We start from the raw sequence: 9,869 nt of genomic DNA on the forward strand, positions 1-9,869 counted from the left end.
ATACAGCCATAAAAAGGATGAGTTCATGTCCTTTGCAGGGACATGGATGAAGCTGGAAACCATTATCCTCAGCAAACTAACACAGGAACAGAAAACCAAACACCACATGTTCTCATTCATTCATAAGTGGGAGTTGAACAATGAGAACACATGGATACAGGGAGGGGAACGTCACATACTGGGACCTGTCGGGGGATGCAGGACAAGGGGAGGGAGAGCATTAGGACAAATACCTAGGGCATGCAGGGCATAAAACCTGGATGATGGATTGATAGGTGCAGCAAACCACCGTGGCCACATGTATACCTATGTAACAAACCTGCACATTCTACACATGTATCCCAGAACTTAAAGTCAAATTTTAAAAAAAGTAAATGCCTCTAACAACAACAACAACAACAAAAGAATCATGAGTGAGTTATAAACCTTGGTAATGTGTTTTCTGCCTCCAATTCCAGTTTCTTATTATAATGTGCATCCATAGTTCTTATAAGCTTTTTAAAATAAAGTCCCTATTTTAAAAGTGTAACCTAAAATAGATCATAACTGAGAAAATGCTTGCTATTGCTTTAAACAATTAAAGAGATATGACTCAGCTTATTCTCATTTAGCTAGTATTTTATCCAATAGCTTAAAAATAAAAATAATTTTTAATAAGATACAGAAAAAGGAGATTTTTTGCCTGAGCATAATTGAGAGCAGAAGAATGGGAAAGCAGAAATAAACAATGCTGAACAGAAAGCTAAAGTAGAGAATAGAAGAGGAAAACAAATAGAAAGCTATAGTTCAGTTTGGTATTTCATATCACTGTAGAAGAGGTGCATGGCTGCTAAACACCTAAAAATACATGCAATAAAAATGTGTGTTTTTCCATCTGTCCTTGCTCTTTCCTCTCTCTTCATTCATTAAAAATGGAAGACAAACTAGGTAGAAATGCTGCATTACTATGGGGGTCACCAAAGTCCTGATCATCAAACCTAGCACAGATTGGGGTTATGGGAAGGTTAAATAGTAAAATGGGAGAAAATTAACTTGTCAGGAAAAGGCTGTGAAGCTGGCTGGTGAAGGTTGTTAGGTCCCTGGGCATGGTTACAGCACACTGACTCAGGTGCACCAAGCAGGGAGAAGGTCACACCCCTTGAGGCTGGATGACAATCGGCCGATTTAGACACTAGCCCAGGGTCATCCTAGTTTTACTAAGTAATATCTCAAACTGGGAGTTGTCTGACAAGGTGTGTATATGAGGATAAAATCCAGTCAAATGCATTCCAGAAACAACTTCTTTTTCTGTTCTGTTAACTGCAGGACATTTGTTTAATTAGATAATGTGCAATGAAATGCAAGAAAAGGCCTATTGCTGAATAGTCATGAGAAGAGAAAAAATATTTGCCTTTCTTTTTTAAAACACAAGATGTTAAATTCTCTTCAGTTAAGGTGATAACTTATTTTCATGTTCCATATCTAAATGTAACTCTTTGAAGCACAGAATAGAGTTTTTTTAAAGTACAACCTATCAGATTGGCAAAAAAGCAGAAGTTTGACAACATAATATATTTGGTAAGGCTGACGAAGCTAGGAAGTGTCACATACTGCTGATGGGAAAGCAAACTGTTACATCACCTATGGAACAAAATTTGGCACTACACAGCAAAATTGCATGTGAATAAAAGCTCTCGTTTCTAAAAATCTACCCCTGAAATACACTGCAAAAAATACAAAGACAGATAATCATGAAGTTATTCACTGCAGGCTTATTTGTGATAGCAAAAGACTGGAAACAACTCAAATGTCCTTAGTAGGGTTCCAGTTGGATAAGCAATGGTACCGTCAAACAAAGGAGCATGCAGTTCTGAAAGAACGGGAGAAATATTTTTATACATTGCTGTGCAACTATCTCCAAATTTATTTATTTATTTATTTATTGGAATACAGTGAGCTTTTTAATCCAATCATTTGCAAATTAATAAGGAAGTAATATACCAACGTAATATTTTGCTGTACAAGATGAAAATCTTAAAAAGAATTTGTACATGTATCCTGTGGAACATTTTTATTCCTAATTTATACTTTGAAAGATATCTGACAGTGTACAAAGAATACCCAGTTCTAGGTGGTGACTGTTTTGTATAATCATTTATTTACAAAATTTCACCACATAATAGGAACTACCTTTAAAAAAAAAATCAGCATTGGTCCTATAAAGGCCATTAGGATAAATTCCAAAGCCTACAAAAGACGCCTTAGTACTACTGCTCCCAGGCTCATTATTGTTAACTAAAATCTGACTCCAAGGCCCAGGTGTAATTTCTAGTTCCAATTCTACAGTCATTCAAAAGCACGTTCTAACTAGATTGACAAGGGACAGTGGAGGACCCAAGAAGTCCTATCAACCCCTATAAGAGGTGTACATAAGCCTACTACTCATACCCTTCTAGCCATACCACCCTTTATTTATAATGGGACACCAGGTCATCCCACTATGCTAAAACATGGTTGCTCTGGGAAAAAACGAAGCTTTCTCTAGACCAGCTGGACTGGTCAGGAGGGAGAGTAAAAAGTGGCTGTCGCTAGTGAAAAATGGTTTCATTTCTTCGAACTTTTTCCTTTTCCTTTTCTGGGCTCTTTATCTTTTTCTGGTTTTGAAAGCTTTGAAGATTTTGTCTTTTTCTTGATCATGGCATCAGTTTCTATAGCATCTTGGTCTTTCTCATCAGATTGAGAGTCATCTTCATTTAACTCTTCGCTGTATTCCGAATCCAAGGATGGGCTTGTGCTGTGTCTAGATGCCTTTATAGCTTGAAGTGAATACGGAGTAAGGTGGGCTTCCTTATTGTAAGCTCTTGTGAAGGCTGCTTTCACCTTGGGATCCAGCTTTGAAAAGGAACTAGGTTTGCCACCCCAGCTGCTAATTTCCATGATAGTCTCAAAGTCTTCTTTCATCAAATGTGTCCATAAGTGCAACAACATCCTGTACCCCGTCGACTCCTTGCGAGGTCAAGGGCTGTACAAGTGCATCCCTTAGATGTGACAAATAATCCATGTTTACGGTCCTTTTGCTGGAGTAAGTTCTGAGACTCATATGCAAGGCCAGGTCCTGAACAATACGATCGTGTTTGCCTGTAGACGAGTGCTTCCCCAGCCAGCTCGGGAAGGTGGAAAACTGGGTCATAAATCCCCTCATCAACTCTCCAGGAAGAACACTGGCATAAATGGCCTGTGTAGGCAGAAGACTCCAGTTTTGCTTACTCCGGATCTGGCTGTCCACTAAGTCACCATCACATATGCTGTCTGCTGCCCTGCTTAAAAGCATCAAGTGCTTTTTCATGTCACACCCTGCTGCTACAAGCTTCACATGTATGTAATTTTCCTGGACAAAGAGGGGAGCTGTTGAATAATCAGATCTCTTTTTTCATGATTATTCAATAGCACCCCTCTTTGTCTAAATTTGTTATTAGGTGAAAAAAGCAAAAAGGAGAAGGCATGTATTGTATGCATCCACTAATTTAACAAGGGAGTGAGATTAAAATATGTACGTATTTTATCATAATATAAACAAATCAATATTGAAATAAAAAGTTACTGAAGGGGAAAGGAGAAGGAAGAGGAAGGGACAGAAATAAAAGTTAGACTTTCCTGAATGTATCTTATTTTGCAGATTTGATTTTGTCACTATATAAATATTTTACATTACTAATTACATTAAATCTTTAAAATGAAATTCTTAAGAAAAAGGAGGAAATGAATCTAACTGCATGGAGGTAGTGACACAATCACACAGGAAAGAGTTATTTCAAGTGACTTTGGAATAGCACAGTTTGATTATTTATTCATTATGAGACAGACATACCTGAAAAACAAAACTTTGGGTATATGAAATTTGGGTATAAAAATTACTTTTACTAATTTTATTGTTGGTGTTATTCTGAGATTATTTGCTACTTTTGTGGAATGGAACATGTATTTAATTATGTTGGTATTACTGGGAGTTAGTATTTTTAGCATGGGGGAAGGAGATAGGGACACAAGATCAATGAGGTGAGTAAAAACTGTGAGTTCTGAATTTGCATGTGAAATATCAGAAGGAAGGAACTCATATTGCATTTTATCTTAAGAGGAATGAGAGCTTTTAGAGAAATGAAGGATTCTGTTTCTGGAATGAGAAATGTTCAAGATGAGCCTGGAATATCATGCCATGCCAGGAAGTAAAGAGACTTTCAAAACCTGTGCAGTTGTATCAAAAGAACTAAGGTGTAATTTAACGAGTCTTTCACTTGTCAAGATGAATGAATTTATATATGAGTGGAAACAGTAACTGTAATGATTGGAATATATAAAATGTATTAACTTCCATGAGTTCATAATAATAATAAAGATAAAATGGATTGGATCAACTTTGTTGGATGCTGTAACAATGAATTTTAGCAAAAAGTGATAAAGAAATGTATCAAACTGTATTTTCTAAGATGATAGCCATGAGATCTACCATCTCATGTGATCGTACAATGTAAATTTTCATTCTTCCCACTGAGGTGTGGGGTCCGTGCTCCCTCCCTTCAATTTGGCAGACCTGTGATTTTGGTCTGTGATTTCCAAGACTAGGTCATAAAATATGATACAGCTGTTACTCTTAAAAATCAACCACTATGCTGGAGAAAGCCACTGGCTAGAGTGGAAGTGGACATGTGTAGGTGTTTCAGATGACAAACCCACGTGAAATCTTCCGTACACGTGAGTAAGGATGAGCCTTCAAGATGACTTCAGCTCCAGTCACAGTCTGACTGCAACCATATGAGAAACTCCAAATGTGAATCAACTAGCTGAATGCAGCCAACCCCCAGAATTGTGAGATATAACAATAAAATAATTGGTATTGAATTTCTGTTTGTTTTGTTTTTTGAGACGGAGCTTCTCTCTGTCACCCAGGCTGAAGTGCAGTGAGCAATCATGGCTCACTGCTGCCTTGACTCCCAGGCTGAAGTGATACTCCCACTTCAGGGTCCTGAGTAGCTGGAAGGTGCAAGCCATTATGCCTGGCTAATTTTTGTATTTTTTGTAGATATACGGTCTTGCTATGTTACCCAGGCTGTTCTGAAACTCTTGGGCTCAAGCAACCCTTCAGCCTCAACCACTCAAAGTGTTGAGATTATGGACATGAGCCACCATGGCTGGCATGGTATTGTTTTAAGGTACTAAGTTTTGGGGTGTGTTAGCCACAGATAACTGCAATATATTAGGAAAAAATCAAGCATTTGTTGTGTTTTTCCTATGCAACAAATGAGTGACAAGAAGAAATTTTTAAATCTATATTTCATCTAATAAATGTAGAAAAATGATATAATTAGAATATCATCACCAATAGAGTCAGGCAATGATCTCTGTATTAGTCTGTTTTCATGCTACTGATAAAGATATACCCAAGACTATGCAATTTACAAAAGAAAGAGGTTTAATTGGACTTACAGCTCCACATGGCTGGGGAAGCCTCAGAAGGAGGAGCAAGTCACATCTTACGTAGATGGCAACAAGCAAAGAGAGAGAGAGCTTGTGCAGGGTAACTCCTGTTTTTAAAACCATCAGGTCTCATTATCACAAGAATAGCATGGAAAAGACTTGCCCCCATGATTCAATTACCTCCCAGCGGGTCCTTCTCACAGCATGTGGGCATTCAAGATGAGATTTTGGTGGGGACACAACCAAATCGTATCATTCTGCCTCTGGCTCCACCTAAATCTTATATCTTCATAGTTCAAAATCAATCACGCCTTCTCAACAATCCTCTAGAGTCTCAACTCATTTCAGCATTAACTCAAAAGTCCACATGCAAGACAAGGTAAGTGCCTTCCACCTATGACTCTGTAAAAGTAAGTTAATTACTTTCTAGATGCAATGGGGGTACAGGCATTGAGTAAATACTGCCACTCCAAATGGAAGAAATTGGCCAAAACAAAGGGGTCCCCGTGCACGTCCAAAATCCATGGGGCAGTCAAATCTCAAAGCTACAAAATGATCTCTTTTGACTCCATGTCTCACATCCAGGTCACATTGATGCAAGGGGTGGTTTCCCATGGTCTTGGGCAGCTCCACCCCATGGCTTTGCAGGTTACTGCCTCCCTGCTCCCTCCCAGCTGCTTTCACGAGCTGGCATTGAGTGTCTGCAGCTTTCGCAGGCACGTGGAGCAGCTGTCAGTGGATCCACAATTCTGCAGTCTGAAGGACCGAATGCTTGTAACAGCACCCAGGTCATCTTGAATGCTTTGGTGCTTAAACATTTCTTCCACCGGATACCCTAAATCATCTTTCTCAAGTTCAAGTTTCCACAAATCTCTAGGGCAGAGCAAAATACCACCAGTCTCTTTGCTATAACAAGAGTCACCTTTGCTCCAGTTCCCAACAAGTTCCTCTTCTCCGTCTGAGAAACTGGATTTCATTGTCCTTATCATTATCAGCATTTTAGTCAAAGCTATTCAACAAGTCTCTAGGAAGATCCAACTTTCCCAAATTTTCCTGTCTTCTTTTGATCCCTCCAAACCTGTTTCAACCTCTGCCTGTTACCCAGTTCCAAAGTCGCTTCCATACTTTTGGGTATCTTTTCAGTAATGCCCCACTCGACTGATACCAATTTACTGTATTAGTCCGTTTTCACTCTACTGATTAAGATATACCGGAGACTGGGCATTTTACAAAATAAACAGTTTTAATTGGACATAAAGTTCCACATGGCTGGGGAAGCCTCACAATCATGGCAGAAGGCACGGAGAGCGAGTCACGTCTTACATGGGTGGCAGCATGCAAAGACAGAGAGCTTGTGCAGAGGAACTCTTCCTTTTAAAACCATGAGATCTCATGAGACTTATTCACTATCACAAGCACAGCATGGAAAAGACTTGCCCCCACGATTTAATTACCTTCCCCCAGGTCCCTCCCACAGCACATGGGAATTCAAGATGAGATATGGGTGGGGACGCAGCCAAACCATGTCAATCACTGATGACTTTAACATCACAAAAAGAGACAACACAAGGTTATGTGGCTCCTGATGGAATAATACACTACCGCCTATGAAACATCCTGTAGGAAGTACTGGGGACAGAGCGGCATATTAATTCTGAGGTACAATCAGCAAATTTCAGGGCATAAGAAATATTAATAACAAAAGATCTGATCTCTTAAACAAATGAATTTCAAAGGAAGAAAGAGGGAAGAAAACCAGTAATTTAAAACAGACATAACCAATTGCTATAGACCTTATTTTTATTCTGATTCAGCTAAATAAGCCTTGAAAATATATGAGACAGAGTATTTGATGATTGAAAGTCATTTTTAGTATTCAAAGAATGGTCATAATATTGTGGTTGTATTACAAAAAGAATCCTTATGTTTGGAAATACATATTGAAATGGTTTGATGTCTAAGATTTGCTGCAAAGTAATCTAGGACAGGAACATAGATGGAGTACAACTGGCCATATGTTGGTAATGGTGAAAACAGTCATGGGCATATGTAGGTGCTTTTTATTCTTCTTCTTCGAGACAAGTTTGAATTTTTTTTCTCTCTCTCTCTCTCTTTTTTTTTTTTTTTTTTTTTTTTTTTTTTTTTTTTTTAAAGATGGAGTTCCGTTCTTGTTTCCCAGGCTGGAGTGCAGTGGTGCGATCTCAGCTCACTGTAACCTCTGCCTCCCGGGTTCAAGCGATTTTCCTACCTCAGCCTCCTGAGTAGCTGGGATTACAGGCATGCACTACCACGCCCACCTACTTTTTTTGTATTTTTAGTAGAGACGGGGTTTCTCCATATTGGTCAGACTGGTCTCGAACTCCCGACCTCAGGTGATCCACCCCCTTTGGCCTTCCAAAGTTCTGGGATTACAGGCGTAAGCCACTGCACCCGGCCTGAATTTTCTCATCATGCAAAATTTAAAATATGCACTTGAAGTGCTGAATGCTAATCCTGGGTCTATGATCTCTTGGGCAGTCTCTTCATGATCCACATTATGATATGCCCAACTGGTGAACCAGAGTAGGTGAACTTGGCTATACAAATGTCTGAAGTGATTTCCTACATGAGTTAAAAAAAAAAAAAAAAAACTCTTAAATATTACATTTCTCCTTCTTCCAGTGATTTCTGTCTAATTACAAAACTAAGTTAAGATGAAAAGTCTAGGCATGAAAACAAAATACTAGCAAACAAACTAAAACATTGCTTCAAAAGTAAGCAAATTATCAGAAGCAGTATAGTGGGAAGAGTGTATTGCTGGGCTTGGTAAAACAGGACTTTTTTCCAACTAATAAAGTAAGTGACCATAGGCAAGTTATGTAATCCTGTGGCCTCATTTAGCTTATCTGTTTAGGTGGACCATTTGTGATACAATCTCCCTAGAATCCAATCCAATCCAGCTCAGCTCAGCTTAGTCCAACTCAACTCAACTCAGTTCAGTCCAGTTTTGTTTTGTTCTATTTTATTTTATATTTTTTGTTTAAAAATACAAATTGCAATAAATAGTTGAGTCCATCCTGCCTAGAAATGACATTTGATGGTAGGGGTGTTGGGAGCATTCTTATTCTAAAGAATAATCTCAGGAGGGGCCAGGATGGCCATTTAGAAAGAGATGCGGTCCCTGGTACTCATGAAGAGGAATGAAAGCAGAGAGTGAATTCCGCACCTCCAACTGAAATATCCAGGTTCTTGCTTTGGGACTGACATAGGCAAACAGCTCTAACCACAGAGAACGAAGAAAAGCAAGGTATGGCGACAGCACAAGCGGAAGCAGCATGGAGCCAAAGGAATTCCCATGCTCAGTCAAGGGAAGTGATGAGTGATTGTACCATCCTGACCAGGAAACCACGCTTCTCCCATGGATCTTTGCAACCAGCGGATCAAGAGATTCCCTTAAAAGCCTATGCTACCAGGGCCTTTGGCCGGATACACAGAGCTGTGTGGAGTCTCAACAGAGCAGCCACTTGGGCACACACAGAGACCCAAGAGTTTTGCATACTCCTGCCCTGGAATTCCCAGCAAGGTGGGAGGCCCACCGGTACATTCCCCTAGGAGGGAGGCTGAATCTAGGAGCCAAGGCTGCTGCTTTCAATCAGAGGTCTGCAAATGACCAGTTCGGTTTGAGGCTGGGTTAATCTTTTTTTTTTTTTTTTTTATGTTTTAGCATTACAAATGAGCAAACTAAGTTTCAGAACCATGGCCAGATCACATTACTAGCAAATCATAGAGGTCACAGAAGTCAGTCCTGGTCCTAGAGGGAGTCTTTAAGTCTTCAAAAGCCAATTTAAGAGTATCATATCCCAGCCAGGGGAGGTGGCTCACGCCTGTAATTCCAGCATTTTGAGAGGCTGAGGCAGGCAGATCACTTGAGGTCAGGAGTTTGAGGTCAATGTGGTGAAACCCCATCTCTACTAAAGACACAAAAAATTAGCTGGGCGCAGTGGTGTGCCCCTGTAGTCCCAGCAACTCGGGAGGATGAGGCAAGAGAATCGCTTGAACCAGGGAGGCAGAGGTTGCAGTGAACCGAGACCACACCACTGCATTCCAGCCTGGGTGACAGAGCCAGACTCTGCCAACAAAAGAAAAACAAAAAGAGTATCATGTCCCTTTCCCTGAAGCAGATTGAGAAGTAAACCAAGTAGTGGCAGATAGAGGAAAAGGGATCATCTTTCTATTGAAAGTTAAATTTGAGCACATGTGCTGGCTAATACTTAATCCCAGCATTGGGCAGATTTGCATGCACAGGACTGGGGCAGGCCTTTCACTCTCATCCCTCCACACTCCACTTTCCCTCCTCACCTTCTGTCTAGACTATAGGGCAAACTAAGGAGAAAGCTTGCTCCTGAAAGTAGCTTATGCTCACGATTAAAGTAGAGGAG

At 39.9% G+C, this 9,869-nt stretch overlaps 1 pseudogene; it reads right to left on the minus strand.

The window, feature by feature from the left end:
• Positions 1-2,054: 2,054 nt before the first annotated feature.
• LOC103238613 (replication factor C subunit 1 pseudogene) lies at positions 2,055-3,373 on the minus strand (annotated as a pseudogene).
• Between the last annotated feature and the right edge of the window lie 6,496 nt (positions 3,374-9,869).

This window comes from Chlorocebus sabaeus, chromosome 11 (assembly GCF_047675955.1).
Source record: "Chlorocebus sabaeus isolate Y175 chromosome 11, mChlSab1.0.hap1, whole genome shotgun sequence".
Taxonomy (NCBI): domain Eukaryota; kingdom Metazoa; phylum Chordata; class Mammalia; order Primates; family Cercopithecidae; genus Chlorocebus; species Chlorocebus sabaeus.